Below are 20,265 nucleotides of genomic sequence, written 5' to 3'. Positions count from 1 at the left end.
AAGTGCCGCAGGAGCTGTGGGGTGGGGGACCAAGGGGATCCATCGGCCGCCCTGGGCCCCCCTGCCAGCTGGGAAGGCAGCCTGCCGGGCTCGACCCCCCCGGCTCCACAGCCCTGCCGTCCTCCTGCCATTCCATTTTCAGCGTTGTGGTTGGGAACATCACCCTCTGCCTTCGTACCCGTCCCCCGGTGCTCCGCAGCAGTGCCGGGATGCTTCACCACCTCCGGCGGCAGGAGAGGGGCCGAGGCCGGGATACGGGCGCCTGTCCCCACCCCAGGGCAGCCCTGGGAGCCCCAGCGCCGGGGCACGGCTCCCACCGAGCTGGGCACTGCTCCGCAGAGGCACCCTGCCCCTCCGGCACGGGCCGCAGTGACAGCCCCCAGCATCCCTCATCGCCACGGCCAGCAGCTCGCCGCACCCCGGGAAGCGGGTGCCCACGCCAGCCCCGCTCCGGCAGCGCCCGCAGCCCCGCGGGGAGGGAGCCCAGCGCTGCGCGGGCCCCGTCACACGGACCACGCGCGGGCGGGCAGCACGGGCAGCAGGGGACAGGGATGCCGAGGCGACGGTCGCAGCCTGTTTTTCTGCCCAAGCGCATTAAGTATTCCGCACAGCACTTCTGCTGTAAATCACTTCCTATTCAGGCTCACTGCTGAGGGTCTCTGAAGGTCGATTTTCCATGGTTATGACAACAAAAACTAAAATTGGGTCAAACCTGAAAGGTATTATCTTCCTCCAAGCTGCTAAATGCACAACAGTAATGAGGTTGGTGCAGCGATTCACCCGCAGGCTGCGTTATTTGCTCTGAAGATGTATTAACCAGTTAACTGCGCGCGCCCAGGCAGCTGTGCTGGTTTCTCCCACCAGCCGCACAGAGAGCTGAGGTTCGGGGTCTCTGTACCCCGGCCAACAACCGAGACCGACACGCCGAGAAGGGCGGCCGGCATCGCGCCACACGGGGCTGGGCTCTGCCCGGCCTGACCCGCCGGAACACGCCGGGAACTTGAAAGGCATCCAGCGGCTGAGAACCATCTGAAAAAATAATTATCCTTCCTCCCTCCCCTTTCCCTTTCTTCTTCTTCAACGCTGTCCCCCACCCGAGCTCCGGACGCACGCGAACGGCGGCGCTGGCTGCCCCGGCAGAGGCAGGTCGTGGCAGCAGCCCCACTCCGGCATGGGGCTTTGTGCCCGGCGAATGCACGCGGCTGATCCGGCGCTCAGCAGGCGCTGCCGCCGCTGCCGGGGCGCTGGACCGGGGCCTCGAAGCCCACAGAACCCCCCCGGCCGCCCGGGAGCCACCACCCCGACAGTGCAGCGGCGGCGGGTGCGGGACACGGAGAACATTGGTTTTCACGGGATTTCTGCTGTTTTTTCTAAAACAAACGCCCATGAATGTAAAGATAACGGATGTAAACAAGCACGACCCTAAAATCCACGTGCAGCTGTACGTAACGGGGGAGAGGGAGGGAGGGAAGAGAAGCACATTAATTAATCCCTAAAACGAATGAGATGGGAGAGCTCTAACTGCACGGAGAGCAGCTGCGCGGCTGCAGCAAGGGACAGCCCAGGACGCAGGGCCGCGCTCCGCCGCGTAACGCTGCCGGTGCCCTCGGGTCCTGCCCCGGCCACCCCACGGCGCCAGCCCACCAGCGTCACCGGGGACCGCGGGGTGCCGGTCCGACGCGCCACAGCGCCGGAGCCCCGCGACGCAGCCGGAGGAAGCCGGGGGGAAGCCTCGCAGTGTTGCAGCCGGCGACCCAGCGGGTGCCTTGGCAGGAGGAGGGAGCGGAGCGGAAGAACGCCAGTGCTTCCCAGCACAGCGGGATGGAGGTATCCCAAAATGGGATCCACATCGACAGACGCGCTGGGACCAGTGCTACGACCTCCACGAGCCGCCTCCCGTGCGGCCGAACTGCGGCTGCACAGCAGTACTGGAGCAGGAGTGCGGGAGAGACCCTGGAGCAGAGCTGAGGAGCTCTAGTCCAGCAGAGGGCTATGAGGATGATGAGGGGACTGGAGCATCTCTCCTACGAGGAAGGGCTGAGGGAGCTGGGCTTGTTCAGCCTGGAGAAGAGAAGGCTGCGAGGGGACCTTAGAAATGCCTCTAAATATCTGCAGGGTGGGGGTCAGGAGGACGGGGCCAGACTCTTTCCAGTGGTGCCCAGCGACAGGACAAGGGGCAACGGGCACAAACTGAAGCCGAGGAAGTTCCAGCTGAACCCGAGGAAGAACTTCTTCCCTCTGAGGGTGACGGAGCCCTGGCCCAGGCTGCCCAGGGAGGCTGTGGAGTCTCCTTCTCTGGAGATATTCCAGACCCGCCTGGACGCGGTGCTGTGCAGCCTGCTGTGGGTGACCCTGCTTGGGCAGGGGGTTGGGCTGGGGGGTCCCCAGAGGTCCCTGCCAACCCCCACCATGCTGGGATTCTGGGATTCTGTGAGAAGGGAGGACACTGTTCCACGAGGCCCGCAGGGATCAACCAGCGCGGCTCTGCCCAGCGTGACGGCACAGCAGCCGCCCACATGCCGAGCTCTCCAGGCACCACGGGCTGCTGGGCACTGGGCAGCTCACCGGCTGCGGCTGTTTGAAGCCAAGCGCTGGATGAACCGGAAAAGACAAATCTGGCGTTCCCGCCCTCTTAAGGTCTCCAGCTCCAGACCGCGCGCAGGAGAGCGGAGCAGAGCTGGGGGCCAGCCAGCAGCATCACCCCTGGTGCTGGGAGCAGGGGCTGCCCCGGGGCTCCGCAGCCCACGGCGAGCGGGCACACGTGGTGCCACAGCCACCCAGAGAGACGCAGGCCAGCGCAGCGGTGCCAGGGCCCCTGCCGCAGGGTGGAAGCAACCACAGGGCCAAAACGCCAATGCAGAGGGGGTCCAAGATGCCAGACAGAGGAGATCTGTCCTGCCTCCGCCAGGCTGTGGACAGGCATCACCCCAGGAGAGCTGTGGGCAGCACTGCCCTGCTTCGCTGCCTGTGGCACTGCCCGCCCAGCGCGGCGAGGAGAAGGAAGAGGGAGAGACCACACCTGAGGCTGGTGAGACACCAAACGGGCAGCAAGGACCTGAGCCAGCCCCCCGGCAAGCCCACGGCTTCACCCCTCCCGCACAGACCCCCGGGCCCTTGTCCCCACGCCAAGGGCTGGGACCGCACCGCGCCACTGTCCTGGCAGGGAGAGGCAGCAGGACCCGAGCTCTGCCAGCACCGCCCTCTGCAACAGAGGCAGCTCGGCCCACAGCCTGGCTTCGCAGGTCAGCCTGCAGCCCGGCATCCCGCCGCATCCCAGGTCAGCCTGCAGCCCGGCATCCCATGGCACCCCGGGTCAGCCCGGCATCCCGCCGCATCCCAGGTCAGCCTGCAGCCCCACATCCCATGGCACCCCGAGTCAGCCCGGCATCCCGCCGCATCCCGGGTCAGCCTGCAGCCTGACGAGCTGCGCAAGGTCCCCGCAACCCTTCCCGGTTCCGGCAGCCTGCCCACCCGCAGAGCCCTGCCCGCAGCCCTGCCCTGCCCCTGCCTGCGCACACACACAGTGGTCTCGCTAGGTGACACCCGGCTACCCCGGGTGCGTTGATCCACACCGACCTGCTCCTCCTCTCCTTAAGGATCTTTAACCCCGTGCCTCGCCACTGGCTGCTCACTGGCCATGTTTTAAAGCAGCCACCCCGTGACCAGCTGCTGGAAACCCCGCGGGGCTGGGTGCCAGGGCACGGAGGAATCCCTCTCTCCAGCTCGGGGTGGGCTCCCGACCCCTGGCCACCCCACGGGACGGCTGCCACGCTCAGCCCCGGCACCCAGCAGCTCCAGCCACGCTCACGCTCCATCCTGTGCCTGCAGCAGCCAGGGACAGGGCTGCAGCCCTGCTGCTCCGGGCCAGCAAGGATCGTCCTTGATCCCAAACCTGGAGAGCAAACACCGGACGCGGCTCCTCCCAGAGCAACACCGACCACCAGCCCTGCTCCTCCAAGAGCTGCAGCAGCATTTTGGGTTCGCCTGCCCGCTGCGGCCCCAGCGCAGCGCGTCGGCTGCGCCGGCACACCGTGGGCGCGTCGCCAGGTCCGGTGCCCGGCTCTGCCGTGGCAGGGGGAGGCCAGCCTGCCCGGCACAGCGCCCGGCTCTGCTCCGCAAAGCACCAGCCCCTGCTGCTCTTACCTCGGAGCGGTGCTCATGCTGCCGAGGCTCCTCAGCGGCGAAGGCTCCGGGACGGGCGAGCGGGACGACAGCACCCCCCAGACCCACCCAAGCTCCGGTGCCGGCACCGCGCAGAGCTCCGCACCTCGCCGGCCTTCCCGGCCGCCACGCGGACGCGCGGCTCCCGGTGGTGCCTTTGGAACCGGCTGCCGCAGCGCACACGTCCTCCCCCCTGCCCTTTCCAACGCCGCCGGTGATGGGAGGGAGTTAGAAATGCCACGAGAGGCATTCCTCATTTTGAGAAGCCGGATCATCTGAAGACTGGCAACAGCCCAGGGCCCGGCCAGACAAGCCCCAGATTTACGGCCAGCGTGGCCGAAGAGACAGAAGAGCTTCAGTGAACCTGGCTGCGACCCCATGGGAAAGCGACAGCCGGAGCTCGGGGGGAGCCGGCAACTCCCCCTCTCCGGGGGGAAACAAAAGCGACCCAAGAAAGGAGCCCAGCGGGGCTGCACCCAGGGGAGGGGGCTGCCAGGGGTCGGGGTACGCGGGGCCAGCAGGACACGCACCGGGACCCCGCAGCCTGCGTGGGGAGCGGGGACCGGGCAGATGCCGGGACAGCAAAGCATCACTGCTGAGCACCCCGCGCTGCCTGCTGCACAGATCCAGCCTCCCCCTTCCCCCTCCTCCTCCTCCTCCTCCAGGGCTTCTTCCTCGCCTTCCCCTCTTTGTCATTCCTCTCAGCTCACGCCTCTGCTCCGCTCTCCTTCAGCTGCTGGCAGCAGTAATCCAGGGCACCAGCGCCCGGCAGATCGCTCAGCGCGCTCTCGGCGGCCGCTGACCGGGGTTTTAATGACTCCCCCGGCCGCAGCAGGAGCTGATCCCCACCTCCGCCAGCTCCCGGCGAGGCTCTCCCCGCCATTCCTCCTCCGCAAACACTTGCACCCAACGTGGCCTGGGCGGGCTGCAGGGATGAGCGAGCACATCCACCGCCGCTGGGCTCAGCGGGGCTCAGCCTGGGGTCTGCTCTCGGGGCCTCGCTGAAGCCCCCCGAAGCCCCCCGAAGCCCCGGCGAGCACAGCCAAGGGCTCCGACGCAGCAGAGCCGGAGGGGCCGCAGCCTGACAGCACGCCACGTAGCCCTCAGGGATGGGGAAGGGACAATGGCGGCTCGGTGTCGGTCACATGGAAGCTCCTCTAAGCACGGCAGTGCGGGAAGGAAAATGCTGAGCCCCGTCCCCAGAGCTGGCCGAGGGCAGGGGAGCTCTGGCTGCCATATCCCGATTCCCCACCAGATCCTGCATCCACACCAGCAACGGCATCGCAGCGGCGAGCAGCAGGCCCGGAGCAGAAACCCCAGCAGCCACCGGAGCAGAAACCCCAGCAGCCAATGTCCACGAAGCACACAGCACCGGCACTGCGAGCTGCGGCAACCGCAGCCAGCCGGTCCCCTGCCCGGCATCGCCACTGGTCCCCTGCCCGGCATCGCCACTGGTCCCCTGCCCGGCATCACCTCCAGTCCCCCGCCCAGCATTGCCACCGGTCCCCTGCCCGGCATCGCCACTGGTCCCCTGCCCGGCATCACCAGGGCTCAGCACCTTCCCCAGCCGTGGGGAGCAGCAGATGAGCCCGGGGGTGCAGCGTTGCCCCCCGCAGCCTCCAGCCCAGCCTGACCCTCGCTGCCAGGCATCCGCTCGCTGCCAGGCTGCAGGTCCCTGCGCCCCGTCCTTTCATTAACATTCCACATGTAAAGTTGGGATTGTAATTACTGCAACTGATTAACAGGCCGAAGGTAGCCCGTCTCCGAGGGCGCAGATTAGCAGCGGCTCTCTCGAGCTCCTGCTCTCACCTCGGCACCGCCAGCGCATTTTAAGCAGGGGCGCGATGCCCCGCGGCCGGTGATTAATGGGCGAGCTGGGCCAGGAGGACGTGCGGTGGCTCCGTCCCCGCTGCTCTTCCCACGCTCCCGCCGCGGTCGGACGGGACAGGACGGGGGTCCAGCGGCGGGGGGGACGATGCTGGGCAGCAATGCCCAGAGCCTCCTCTCCCGCTGCCAGCACGGCCCCTGCCCAGGCACCGGCACCAGGCTGGCGGGGGAGGCAGGACGTGATTCCCGGGAAGCCGCGACCCCGCGTGCGGAGAGGAGAGCACCGGCTCGGACCCCGCAGAGCGGCGCAGAGAGCAGACCCCCCGCGAGCAGCTCCCCGTGGGCCGGGAGCGATGCTGCCAGCTCCCCGCATGCGCCAGCCCTGCGGCTGCTCCCCTGGTCCCACTCTCCCACCCGGGCGCGCCGCGGCGGGATGCTTGAAGCTCACCGAGCCGGGAGAGCTCTCACCGCTGGGGCCCGGCACAGGGACCTCGCACCTTCCCCACGGAATGTCCCCCTTAACGAGCTGCTCCAGAAAATTCAGTGGTCAGAGTGAACCCCCCTTGCCCTGGCTCCTTGTCACCCCAGGGGGCAAGTCACCGGCCCGCTCCTACCCCAGGGTCTGCAGAGCCATGGGGCCAGGGCGTCCGTGGGGCCAGGGCGTCCATGGGACCGTGCCCCTCACCTCCACCCCATCAGCACTGCTCACAGCACAGGGCAGCAGGAAGGGAGCCCAGCCCTGCCCCACGGCAGACCCCAGCACCTCATCCTGCCCCACGGCAGCCCCCAGAACCCCATCCTGCCCCATGGCAGCCCCCAGCACCTCGTCCTGCCCCACGGCAGCCCCAAGCACCCAGCCCTGCCCCACGGCAGCCCCACGCCGGGACAGCCCGACTCCTCACCTCCATCCCGGTTCTTCCTCGGGCTCTGCCCGCGCTGGCCGGGTCACCCAGCCACCGAGTCCTGCAGTGTCACAGCCACTGCCGCCACCCCAGCAGAGCCAGCGCCGGGCACACGCGTGCCTTCCGGGGCAGGGCCCAGCCCACGCCGTGGGTCCCGCTGCTGCCCAGCCGCCCCCCACGCCACGCAGCTCCTCGGCCAGGGGCCCCGCGCTGTTTGGATGTGAAGACACATGAGAACGTCCCACGGCCCCAGCTCGCCCCTTCCCAGCTCACCCGCGGCTTCGGACCCCGCACTGCTCGCCCGCGCGCGGCCGCACCGCGATCGACCTGGGGCGTGCGAAGGGGAGCCCACCGCGACTCCGGTAATTACAAGCAGCTCAGGCTATCAGCTGTAATTAACCACCGTCCACAGGCAGAGCACTCGGCTGCAGAGACTTTCCTCCCTTCTTTTCCCCAAGACTGCAAAATAAATTATCCCGCAAACTTAGCAGAGGCTGAGCTATGGAAACAATTAAACAAAAATTAAATCTAATTCATTTATACTCTGCGCGCAAAGTGGATAATGTGGGGGTTTTCTTCTCTCTCCTCTCTTTGCCTTGGTGTTACAGAGGACTATTATGGGAAATTAATCACAAGGAAAAGCAATGAACGTGATCTATCGCTCTTTACAAGTGCACTGTAGTGATTATATAAAAATCTATTCGAGAGGCCAGGAAACAGCAGAGTGACACCACGTAACAGGCAAAGGGCTGGTGGCAAAGGGATCGGCTGCTGACAGCAGATCGGTGACAGAGCGAGCGGGAGGAGGCCAGGCCCACGCCGCTGCAGACCCTGGGTCTGCTCAGCCCCTGCGCCGCGGTGGCTCCGGGGGACGCGGCTGCACCCCGGTGCTGGCTGCGCCCCGCACCCCCAAAATGCAGCCCAACGCCCCACAGCAGAGCTGGGGCTCCCACCGAGCCGGGTCCCACGGTGCCTGCTGCCGGCACGGGCACGCCACGACGGCACACACCTCCGCGGCGCCGCACGGGCTCTTCGCCGCACACGTCCTCCCGTCCCCGCGGGCTCCGGCGCTGCCGAGGGCTGTGGGGGGAAGAGCAACAAGCCTGGGCGATGGCCAGAGGGACGGCAGGGACATGGCTCTGCGGTGCGAGGATGCCCCGCGAGGTACCGGCATTGCCCCATCGGAGGAGAGCGGCAGCGGGTAACTGCCTGGCGCACCCAGCCCCGACGCCTGCCCGGCCGCGGGTTCCCCACCGGAGGCAGCACCCACCCCGGCAGGCTGGGGCAGAGCCAGACCCTTCAGCCGGCTCCGGCTGCTCCTCCGCGGACATGGCTCCTGGTTTGGCTGCCCGAATGCGCAGCGCTTCGGCCCCTTCCGCCTGCCCCAGGACGGCTGCCCCTGCGCAGCCGCAGGGTCCCACCGCAGCCCCTCGCACCCCGGGGGATCCCAGCATGGTCCCCACCAAGGGGTCCCCAGGACAGCAACCCCCATCGCTAACGATGATGGCGAGGGCAGACCCTCACCGCACCAGACCCTGCCCGGCAGCCGCCGCCGCACACGCTCGGTTGATTATTGGCTGCGATAAACCCTACGCCACGGCCGACTCTGCCATCAATCGCGGTGTGCAGCCCCGGGCCGGCCTCAACGACCCCATTGATCCCCGAGGAGCCCGGGACGGAGCGTGGCACATGTGGGCTCCAGCGCCAGCACACGGCATGGCAGGGGCCGACGCTGCGGTGAGGGGTCAGGGCTGGCCCCCAGCCCCCCGGGAGCCATCCCAGGGCTCGCGGCTGCCTGCGAGGGATGGGGCATGGCTGGGGGGGCCCCGGCGCGGTGCCAGCCGGTGCCGAGGCTGCAGGGAAGCAGCCGTCGGCCACTCATCTGCAGCTACCAGATGGGCAGTCCCACTCCAATGGGGTCCCCAACAGCCATCACCCCCCAGCCAGCACTGATGAACTCCCCACTTCTACATCGACGCAGGCCAACGCCTTCGCGTGGGTTTAACGGAAGCTTCTCCTCCCCATGAGGCGAACGGAAACCAAACACACCACAGAGTCACAGAATCACAGGATCCCAGCATGGTGGGGGTTGGCAGGGCCCTCTGTGGGTCACCCAGCCCAACCCCCTGCCCAAGCAGGGTCACCCACAGCAGGCTGCACAGCACCGCGGCCAGGCGGGGCTGGAATAGCTCCAGAGAAGGAGACTCCACAGCCTCCCTGGGCAGCCTGGGCCAGGGCTCCGTCACCCTCAGAGGGAAGAAGTTCTTCCTCGGGTTCAGCTGGAGCTTCCTCGGCTTCAGTTTGTGCCTGTTGCCCCTTGTCCTGTCGCTGGGCACCACTGGAAAGAGTCTGGCCCGGTGCTCCTGACCCCCACCCTGCAGATATTTATAAGCATTTATTAGGTCCTCTCGCAGCCTTCTCTTCTTCACTCGCCCTCCAACACATCTTCTCAATTATTTAGAAAAAAAAAGTGGAAAAAAAGACCCGCTTTGATCTCAGCAGCCCATTTGTTCAGCCCATGCCGGGATCTAAGTGAGCAGGGATGCCCTTGAATAAACGCGGAGACGTCCTCTCTCCCCGGGAACCCCGCCGCGAGCCGCGCAAGCCGCGGCTCGGGGTTTTCTGCTCAGCCAGGGGTACTCTGGGACAACGCGGCCCCGGGGCCACTGCCACGCGTCGCCATCCAGCCCCTGCATGGCTCATCGCTGGGCACCGCGTCGGGCAAGGGGGGCACCCAGGTCCGGGGGACACCGCTCTGCCCCAGACCCGGCGCGCAGGGGAGGGGGTCCCAGCTGTGGAGGCTGGTGCGGCCGCGCAGCCCGAGCCGGGCGGGACAAGGAGCAGGGGCTCGCTTGGCGCTGGCAGAGGGGCCGCAGGTGGGACGCGCCGCCCCGGAGACGCCAAGTCACGGCGCGACAGAAGGCGAGGGGCAGCCTGGCCCCGGGAGCTGGCACTCGTCCCTGGGGTGCCGGCACCGGCCCCTGGCCAACGCCTTCCACGCCACCGGGCTTGGCAAGCGCGGAGGAGCTGCGGCGGGGCGCTCGCCAGCCCCGATGGGTCAGTCGGCATCGCCGGCCACAGCAGGCAGCTTCCTGCTCATTTCCTCCCGGACCCGCGTGCCAGCGCTGGGCGCCCCGGGCCCCCCACCCCTCCGCTGCCAACGGGCGAACGCGGCCATCCTGCCCAGCAGCCGCAAAGCCTCGGCGCGAGGAAGGGAACCGGTGCCGGTGAGCACCGTGAGCCTGCACCGCTCCTGGGAGAGCCGGCGAGGGGCGGCGAGGGCGAGTGGGGGTCCCCTGCAGCTTTGGGTCTTCCACCTCCTGCCCCTCCGCCCCTGCCCCGCGGAGGCGGCGTTCGGCACTGATCAACCAGCATTCTCCTCCTCCTCCTTGGCACAGCCACGTGGGTGTCCATCCTTCCACCGCGTGGGCGTCTGTCCTTCCACCGCGTGGGCGTCCGTCCTTCCACCGTGTGGGTGTCCGTCCTTCCACCCTGTCCTGCCGCAAGGCTCCCAGCCCGGGAAAGGGCCGCGCTATCTCCATCCGGCACCCTCGGATCCATCCCGGCGAGGCCGGCTGCGAGCGCAGCCCCGGGAAGCTCCGTCCCGAGCCCCCGCAGCCGGCCAGGGACAGAGGAACGCCCCGAGGCCCCGTCCGGAGGGGCCGAGCTGGAGCCAGGGACGGGGCTGGCCGCAGCCCACCTGCTGCCAGGCAAGCGCGAAGGTGCAGCCGCGGGCTGGGCGCATCCCCCTCCCCAGGGGCCGGCTGTTCCCTGGGGAGGGGGAGCGGGACCGGGGTGGGCCCCTGGTCCCGCCGGAGAGGAGGAGTGATTCTGACCGTGGAAGGGAATTAATGGCGATAAAAGCAAGCGCAGGGAGCGACAGGAGATGATGTGGGGAATTCCCAGCTCATTAAAGCCTCCTTCAGCCCACCGCAGCTCCTCGTCTCCTCGTTTGTTCAAGTCCTTGTCCTCCCCCTGCCCAGGGGACCCGTGCTCAGCTCCGCAGCCATCCCAGCGCCATTGCAGCGCCGTCCCAGTGCCGTCCCAGCGCTGTCCCAGCGCTGTCCCAGCGCCATCCCAGCGCCGTCCCAACGCCATCCCAGCGCCATCCCAGCGCCATCCCAGCAGCATCCCAATGCCATCCCAGCGCCATCCCAATGCCATTGCAACGCCATCCCAGCGCCATCCCGACACCATCCCACTGCCAGCCTGCCGGCCACCGAGCACCATCCCGTCAGCGATCGCCATGCCGGCGCAGAGCCGCGGGGTGCTGTGGCCGGGGGTGCCGGGTCCCCGCGGGTGCCGCGGCCGCAGCTGCGCCCGCAGAGCACGGGGGGTGCGGGCGGAGGGGCAGCAGGAGGGCTCTCGGGCCCGGGGCTGCGCGGCCGAGCTGCGGCAAAGGGCGAGCTGATTAAAGCAATTAGGATCTGAAATAGCAACACCAGAGAGGCTCATCAGCCTGAAGAGGCAGGCAGATGATGGGCTGAGGATCCTATTTATGGACCACAGTTGGCTGAGGATCCCAAGCAAGGCCCCAAGGCTCCCTCACCAGGGGAGGGGTCCGGCCAGCTGCCCAGCACAGGGGGGTCCCGGGGACCCTGCAGACCCCGCAGCCCACCCAGCGCCCGCTGGGGAGCACGGAGCAGCCCAGCCGGGGGTGCCAACGGGGACAGCCCCGTGCACGCAGTCAGCTCCGGCCCCGGCCCCGCAGACACAGCCAGGGAGGGGGCCATGGGGGGAACACGACCTCCACACCCGGGCACCCAGCGCTGCCCACGGTGGCCTTGCCAGGCTGCCTGGCATCCCACGAGCACCCGGCTGCCCACCCTCCCTTCCCCTACACTCGTTTATTCTCTCTAGGAAGGGATCTGGGAAGGGAACGTGGACGGAATTCCGCAGCGCTGCTCCGGAGGCCGCAGGGCTCGCCGGCAGCCCCCCGAACCCGCCGCCGCAGATACAGCCGGGCACCGGCATCCGGAATGCCGGGGCTGCGAGCCGCCCCGCCGGGGTCCGGAGGCAGCCGGCGGGGAACCCGTCCATCATGGTGTCCACGAGCCTCTGACCCCCGGAGAATCCGGACACAAACACGGCGCAGGAACAGCACAAAGAGCCGCGAAACGCTCCGCACCCTGCCCTCCGCTCTCGGATTTTCTCCAGTCTCAGCATTTGTTCCTCGCTGTCACCGGCTGCCTCCCGGGCGCAGGGCCCAGCGCCGGGGGACGCGGCACGTGGGGGTGACAGGAGTGGCCAGGACGCCCACGAGGAGCCTCCCAGCCCCATCCCAACACCCCCATTCCCGCTCCCGCGGCCGCATCCCAGCGCGACGGCATCGCCGCTCAGCAGCGCGCGCTCCCGGGGCACCGGGGAATGCACGCGGCGCTGGGCGTCGAAGGGACGGGGCCGGTGTGGCAGCCGGGGCCATGGCCTCGCCGAGGGGCAGGCAGAGGACAGGCAGGGGACAGGCAGGGGACAGGCAGCGTGCAGGCAGGGGACAGGCAAGCACGCAGGCAGGGACAGGCAGGGGACAGGCAGTGTGCAGGCAGGGGACAGGCAGCGCAGGCAGGGGACAGGCAGGGGACAGGCAGCGCAGGCAGGGGACAGGCAGGGGACAGGCAGTGTGCAAGCAGGGGACAGGCAGCACGCAGGCAGGGGACAGGCAGTGTGCAGGCAAGGACAGGCAGCGTCGGGAGCACCCACTCAGGGCTGGAGCCGCTCGCCCCCAGGCTGGGGGAAGGGCAGAAGCAAAGGGCCGGAGCAGAGAGGGAGGGCAGGAGCCGCAGCCTGCGCCAGCCCCTCCTCGCCTCCCCTGCAAGCCCCGAGGTGCCGTGGGAGGGCACTGGCACAGGAATATTACATTTATTTATAGGCATTTCTGTGGCACTCAATTAAACGCTGTGGTGGAGATATTGCAGCGTGAAGACTGTTTAGAGCCGTTTGACACCTCTGAGTCGGCAAAAGCCCATCTGATTCCTGCAGCGGGTTGGGAAAATGCGCGCAGCAAGGGCAAGAGCAAGGCAGGCTGCCCTTCCCCAGCCCCATCGCCACGTGTGAGGAGAGCTGGGGTGGCTGCGCCTGCGGCAGAGCAGCCCGGAGCCTCGCGCGACGCTCCGCTGCTTCGGGGTCAGCAGGCGAGGGAGTGGTGTCACACAGCGGGACACGCAGCAGGACACGTGTCCCCACCCTGCTTCCCGCCGGCCGCTCCCAGGCGGGCAGGGTGCTCAACCACGACGGCAGGGCGGCCAGCCCTCCGCGGGCCCAGGCTGCGGCAGGGCTCCTGCCCGTCAGGGTCCCCGGCACCCCCTGGCGCTTCCCACGCCCTGCTCAGGGCCGGGACCTGCCCGCAGCAGGGCTCGGAGATTCCTGCTGCTCCCGCAGGCTCTCTCGCAGCCCGCGCTGGGTTTCCACCCACCGCTCTGCAAAACCTCGCCGCGGCTTCGCGGGACGGCGAGCGGCTGAGCCGGTAAATCTCCAGCTCTCGGGAAAGCCGTCGCGGGAGAGTGTTCAAAGGCAGGGCTGACGAGTGCGCGCCAAGGGCAGCTCCGAGCGCACCGCCGCAAATCCACCGGTGGCTCTTTCGCCCCCCGATCCGCCCGCTCCCCTCTCCCGCCTGCCCGCGGCGCTCGGCTCTGCTCGTCCCCCGCCAAGCAGCTCCCATGCGCAGGGCACAGGCGTGCGGCAGCCTCGTGGCCCCAGCCCGCGGCGAGCGCGGCTCACGCGATGGAAGCCAGCAAGGCTGGGACGCGGGGAGATACCCCGGCCCCAGGCGATGCCAGCGAAGCATCGCCAGCCCCCGGGGCTGCTGCTGCCCTTCCCGCGGGCTCTCCCTCGCCAGCCCCCGGCACGGGGAGCCCTGAGCCCGCCGGCAGCGGTGACCTCGCTCCAGCCAAGCGTCTGCAGGAGCCCAGCGCGGCCCCGCACCGGCGATGCCCTCCCTCCCTCCCCCCACTTGGCACCGACCCCGCGGAGCCCCAGCAGCGAGCAGCATCCTCCGGGCAGCGCCGGGCGCGGGGGGCCGGGGCGCGCCCCACCAGCTGCTCCCCTGCTCCCGGGCTGCTGTCGCTTCCAAATGGACACAATTAAGTCGATACTGCGGCGGGACCGTAATTGCTGTTTCCTTAGCTTGGCAAGGCGACCCCGGAACCCCCCATTGCACTAATCACTGTCAAACGAACACAAGCGCAGAACACATAAAAACCTGGTGTGCTTCACGGTGAAATACAACGCCGCAGAAGGCTGAACCATGCCGTAAATCTGCTCAGCACTTAACACTGCCTGCTAAATGGCCCCGCTTAATTATAGCTCTATAAACACGACTTTATAGCAATATCAATACAGTCAAAAATCAATCCCGCTGATGGACAAATGGACGGACCCACGTCCTGCTGACCCCGGGGCCACGGGGCGAGCCGGGCTCCGCGCTCCCACGCTCGGCGGGGACGCCCACGGATGCTCGCGGGGGGCTCGGCCTGGTCCCCACGCCCGTCCCGGGCACGCCACGACTCTGCCGGACGCTGCTCCCAGCCCCGCTGCTGCCGGAGCCGCAGACAGGACATTAGCATGGCAGCCCACACCGATCTTTGTCAATTATGCTGCAGTATTTGAGCTCTAACCAGCTTTAAATTGAATCAGGACGAAATCATCAGTATAAAAAGAGCCCGCACCAGCCTTTCAATTCCAGCACTAGGAAAAAAAAAGTTATACATCTCATAATGGCCTTCTACCCCGTAATGAACAGGAAAAATAAATTAGATTCCCAACTAAGGGTATATTTATACAATTTCATTATGTGCCCATGAGCAAGTCTGGTTTTCACCAAGATAAAAATGAGCTCTCAGCAATGCTCGTGCTAAATAAATGGAGTGATTTAACGGCTTAACAAGGAGCGCGACAGAGGGGTTGAGGAACAACGTCAAAAATGGAAAATAAAAATATAAAAAAATTAAAATGCTCGCGTTTCCCGAACCGTGCCAGCGCTGCGGGGTCACACCCTTCCCGCTGCCCGCGCCCAGCCACGCTGGCGGGCTGGGGAGACCGGAGACGGCGGCACTGGGACCGCGGGCGCATCCCCGTGCTGTGGGCACGCAGCATCCCGCCCCGCTCGCAGCAACACCGGGGAGACGCCTTCCTGCTGCTTCATCTCCCGGCTGCTCAGGGCACAAGCGATCCTCGAGAGCCAAAACCACAAAACCAGGTCCCTCTCCTTGCTGGCGGGGCTGGAGCAGGAGCGGGGCCGCATCCGGCTCGCTCTGGGATGCCAGCGCCGTGCGCGCCGGCTGCCCGCAGGAGCACGGGGATGTTCCTGGCAGCTTTGGGGCTGGAAAGGGATGTTTGCAGCCTGGGAGCTGCTCCCAGGCTCTGAAGGATTCGGGAGAAGCGAGGCTCCTCTCCTGGTGCTGCCCGGTGGTGGCACCAGCTGGCCGCCCCGGCAAGCTGCTCCCGCGCCCAGCTGCCTGCAGCGACCGGCTGAGGGGCTGCGAGGCTGCGACACGCTCGCCAGGCGCTGGGCAAGCTGGGAGCTCGCCGGGAGCTCGCCCTTGCCCGCCGCAGCGGGGCTGCACGTGGTGCTGCGGCACCGCGGCGTCGCGAGGACGAAGCAGCCCCCGCCCCATCACCCGGCACGTCCAAGCCCCTCTGCTCCAGCGCTGCCGCCCGCGCAGCCCGCGGTCCCTGGCACCCAGTTGCGCCAAACGCAGAGGGACGTTCCCGACTCCCCTTGCAGCCTCTCCGCTCGCGGGGGCTGCAGCGTGCCCCCGCCGCGCCGAGCCAGGAGCGGAGCCGGCCAAGCCACCCGCGCGGGCGGACGGGGGGCTGGAGGAGCTGCTCGCCCTTTGCAAGGTTATCCGCTCCCGGGGACGGCTCCTCCAGCCCACCTTCTGCCCGTACTGCCAAGAGCGTGTCGGCTCCCCCTGGGCCCCCTCCCCGGACCACACATCCATCTGGGCTCAGCGCCGTGTGTCTTCTCCAGCACAGTCAGGCTGATCCTAAATCCATAACCCACACTCGAATAGCTCATCCATTTAACGGCAGATAGCTGCCAGCAGGCAAATCTGTCCTCTCAGCAGCAGCAAACCCACAGCTAAGCAGTTGCCTTTTTTTTTTTTCTTCCTTTCCCTTTTCAAATCAATGGTGAGGCCCCACGGTCCATCGGAGTGAGCTGGAGACCAGGAGCCACCTCCACGATGGAGCTGCCTGGCTTGGCTGCCTCTCGCAGCTCTCCTGCCGCAAGGTGACATTTCCCCCGCCGTGCCCCCCACCCCGGGGAGCCGGGAGGATTAATGGTTCAGCAGGGCTTCGGAAATGTGTGTGCCGAGAGTTACGAGCCCGGTTCCTGATAGGAGTTCCCTCCCCTGCTACAGAGATTAATCGCCGGTGCAAACGCAAACCCCGTTGGGCGCAGCCGGGGAGCAGAGCAGCGCGCTGCCGGCTCGCCGCAGCGATGGGGCTTGGCGACGCGGAATGCTGCCGGAGCCTTTGGTCTGCACCTTTACCTCCAATATTACGGAAAAATAAATTTGTTGAGGAAAGCATCGGTTCACAGCGACTGAGCGCTGCGTGTGAGCAAGGCGCAAGCCCTGGGAGAGGTCCTGGGCAGCCCTGGAGAGCTCTGCGCCGCAGAGCGGGGCAGCTCGGCCCGCACGGGCACGGGCTGGTCAACAGCTGCTCTACCCCGCAGCGCCCTGGTAAAGGCAGCGAGAGCCCAAAGCCTTCTCCAGGGCAGCCGTCCCCCTCCCAGCCCTCGGTCGTGGAGCAGCAGGGCAGCTCCCGGGGGACACGCGGCTCCGGGTGCCCACGGCTGCTCCCTGCCCGACCGGGGACCAGGGCAGCAACGGGTGGGAGCAAACCCAGTCCAGCCAGCGCTGCCCAGAGCTCTCCCAGTTGCACCAGCCCGCTGATGCTGCGCCTGCCCGGGGATGGGACGGGGATCTCCTGCCCGGAGGAGGCAGGGACCAGCCCCACAAGGCTTGGTCTGGGCTGCTCTGCCATCGGTACCCGGTGTCCCTCCAACAGAAGCAACTGCCAGGCGATTTTGAACACGCTGTGTTCCCCAGTCCCAGCCAGAGCAGCTTCCCAGGCTGCTGGAATCCTTTACAACCCCCCGAAGGACCAGCAAACGATTTTTCACTCTTGCCTTTCGCCTCAAGAGAAGGAGAGGGATCTCGGCTCAATAGTAATTAGAGTGAACTGCAGCTTTTAAGCAGTCAAAGCTCATGTTACCACCGAGACGCAAGAACGATCTAATCCGACACCGGGGCCAGAGAGCCAAAAAAATGAATCCGTAAGGAGAGGAGAGGAGTTCGGATCTGCCCCGAGCTGAGCTGCCTGCCCTGCCCACGGCGCTGGGCCTGGGAGAGACGCGGGCAGGGCCGTGGTGGAGATGGTACGGCAGCGTGGGGACCAGGACACGGCGGCAAGAAACCTGCCCTCACCTCCGCATGGTGCTTGGCCTTCCTCCCGGGAGGAGGAGGAGGAGAAGGAGGAGGGCTCCCACATCTCCCCACCAGTACCCACCCTGCCATCTCCCAGGCCGATGGCACCGGTCTGACGCCGGCTCCCCGAGGCAGGCGAAAGGGGGCGGCTGCCGGGGGAGACCCCGACCCTGCTTCCAGCTTTTCCAGCAGGGAAAACAAGTTTGCCTTTGCCGGCTGCCCTGGCTCTGCCCCCCCAGCCCTCCTGCTGCCCCCCTGCTCCTCGGCCCGACCCAAGGAGGACGCGGGTTCAGTGGGGCTGGATGCCACAGATCATATCGCATCCGCCTGGGTATAAATAATTTACTGCTTGATGGTCAGAGTGAATTTAATTAGTTCTTGTTCTCCTGATAGAATCAGCCCACCACTGCTAAAGCATTTCACTCCGAATTAGCCTGAAAAGGACTAACAAGGCAGTGCTAATTTTACACACATGACATCCCCCGCAGTCTCTGAAAATACAGCTCCGCAGAGCACCCTGCACCCCCGTCCCCGCGCGGGGCTGGGGAGAGGGGCGGCACGGGGGGCAAACCTGGGGCGAGGAGGGAGCCAAGGTGGGCAGAGACGGGCAGCACCGTCCCCTCCTCCCACGCTGCCCTTCCTCCCAGCTCCCAAGGCATCTGCGGAGGCGGCGAGGGGACGGCGATCTTGGGGCCGGCCGAGCCGACGCTGCTGCCCGCCAGCTCCCCTCGTGCCTGGGCAGGGGGTCCCCAACAGCCCCGCACCCACCGTGCCCAGCGCCCGGGGTCAGGCCAGGGCCAAGGAACCGGCGGCAGCGGGAACGGCCCTGCTCCAAACACCGGCTGTGATGGCTGCGACCCCAGGAGCGCGTCGCTCCCGGCCACGTGCGAACACCTCAAAAAGCGGGCACGGCCCTCAAAACGGCTCCGGCAGCAGCTCAGCTCCTGCTCCCCGCGCCGTGCCAGCCGCCTGCCGCCGGCAAGCATCGCTGCGCGTCTCCCCTCCGAAGGCTCCGTCCTCAGAGCCTGGTTTCTCCTCTGCGGACGGAGCCTCACTGACCGCGACGCTTTACGGGTCCTGCCTCCCTGCTCTGACCCCCCTGTCTCCGCCGCGATTGCCGCCCCGCGTTAGCCGTCTGCCGGAGCCGTCTCCTGCGTCGCCGGGGCGAGGTGGCACGGCAGCCGGCTGCGCCGCACCGAGCCCCGCCAGTGACCCCGAACCCCTCCAAACAGCACCGGGTGCTGCCTGCCCCGGCACAAACCCCTCGGCGGACACAAACTGAGCACATTTCTGCCCAAAATTGGGATTTTTGGGGTGTGTGGCCAGAGTGGGGACGGCTGCGCCAGCCCACACAGCAGGGGAGATGCTCTGGGCTGCGCCGGAGGGACCCTGCCCGGGGACCGGGCACTGCTGCGGATTTTGGCCTGGGGAGGAGGGAGCGGAGAGCAGCTCCACCACGCAATCAGCCCCCGGCAGCTCCACCGCCACCTTCCCCGCCGGGACCCGCGCAGGGAACCAACAGGCTCGTTTCCTCCGCTCCGCTCCTAACGGCAGGGCTCTGGCTCCGAGCCCCTGACCCAACCGGCAGCGTCTCACTCCATAACTCACCCCGGACCGGCCAAGCGGCCGACGGCAGCAGGCAGGAGCCTGCAGCAGAGCCCACCGGCCGGCCGCTGACCAGCCAGAGCCGGCGGCCTCCCCTTCGCCCCGGCAAGCGGCTGCCAGGCCAGCGGTGCCGCAGACGGGGACTGCGGCACAGGCAGGGCCGGGGTACGGAGGCGTCCCCAGGGCACGGCAGCAGGGGTGGGAGCAGAAACCCTCTGCCCTGCTCGGGCGCAGGGTCAGCGCAGCCCCAGCATCGCTCTTCCCCTGCCAGGAGCACGCCCGCACGATCCTGCCCTCTCTCCTATTTACATGTAAGCAGGGCTGACAACTCCTCTTCATCACAGTGCCAGAGTCTTCCTCGGAGGCCATGCATCTCAAGCAGGACAGCACCATAAATATTGCATAGGAGGTGTTTCTAATCTAGTTATGTGTTCAGCCTCTCACGCTCTTCCATCAGGGAGCCTTGGATTGAAATTGAAGTGTATTAGTATAATTTTATCAGGTTTTATTAAGCCTAGGGTCTTACGTTTTTGATATATAGTTTTAATTAAGTTTTAAGTCAAAGAATGCAGTGGCTCATATTTTATCTTGCCATGTCACATCAGAGGGAGGCAGTTAATCAGCACGTACAAAAACTTCCCATCACCAGTGATGAACGTTCACGAACTTTGCCTGCAGAGACCATCTTCCCTCCACTGCTCCCAGCGGGAGCCCACCGCCCTGCCGAGACCCAGCTGCCCCCTCCCCACCCTGCGCGCTCCGGCCCTCCAACCTGCAGCATCGCAGGCGAGCAGGAGGGGAAAAGGCTCCGGATAAACGGGGGAAGAGGGAAGGCGGCTCCGCAGCAGCTGGCACCGGGGCTGCTCCTGGCCGGGCTCAGCAGCAGCAGCTGCCGGTGCCGGCGGGAGAGTGGGCACAGAACCAAGGAGCCGGTACTGGCAACGCTGGCAAGAGGCACCGCCTGCGCGCTGCCGGGTCCGGCGAGGGGACGGAGCCAAGGGCGATGCTCCGGTTGAGCCCCCCCCACTCCCCCTTCCCCACCGAGAGCAGATGGGCAAACCCGGCGTGCACGGCCACGCGCAGCCGCCCGCCGCGTAGCCGGCAGCCAGCCCGTGCACCGCCGCGGCAGCGGGAGGGGAGCGGGTAGCGACGGCCAGGAGCAGTTCTCGGGTCGGGGGCTCACCTCCCAGCCCACCCCCCTGGACCTTCCGCACCGCCGGGGCTGCACAGCCAAGTGGACCCTGCGCGCAGCGCAGCCACAGACCAAGGGGCCCCGTCTCCAACCACGCGGCGTTCTGCGCTCGCCTTGCTGCGGCCGCCCTTCACGGGAAACCAGAAACCAG

The 20,265-nt window shown here is 67.1% G+C and overlaps 1 protein-coding gene across 15 annotated transcripts in view; it reads right to left on the bottom strand.

The window, feature by feature from the left end:
• Nucleotides 1–20,265, bottom strand: part of RBFOX3 (RNA binding fox-1 homolog 3) — a 171,670-nt gene that overhangs the window by 91,683 nt on the left and 59,722 nt on the right. Inside the window, exon 1 of one of the 15 annotated variants that reach the window (XM_075441316.1) lies at nt 4,144–4,229. The exons of the other annotated variants lie outside the window; for them this stretch is intronic. The gene's annotated coding sequence lies outside the window, so the exon portion shown is untranslated. Of the gene's footprint in view, nt 1–4,143; nt 4,230–20,265 lie in introns of those variants that run through there. 15 annotated transcript variants of the gene reach the window in all.

The sequence above is a fragment of the Opisthocomus hoazin genome, chromosome 21 (genome assembly GCF_030867145.1).
Source record: "Opisthocomus hoazin isolate bOpiHoa1 chromosome 21, bOpiHoa1.hap1, whole genome shotgun sequence".
Classification (NCBI taxonomy): domain Eukaryota; kingdom Metazoa; phylum Chordata; class Aves; order Opisthocomiformes; family Opisthocomidae; genus Opisthocomus; species Opisthocomus hoazin.
The sequence above is the reverse complement of the archived record's forward strand: the minus strand, read 5'-3'. Positions and strand labels throughout refer to the sequence as shown.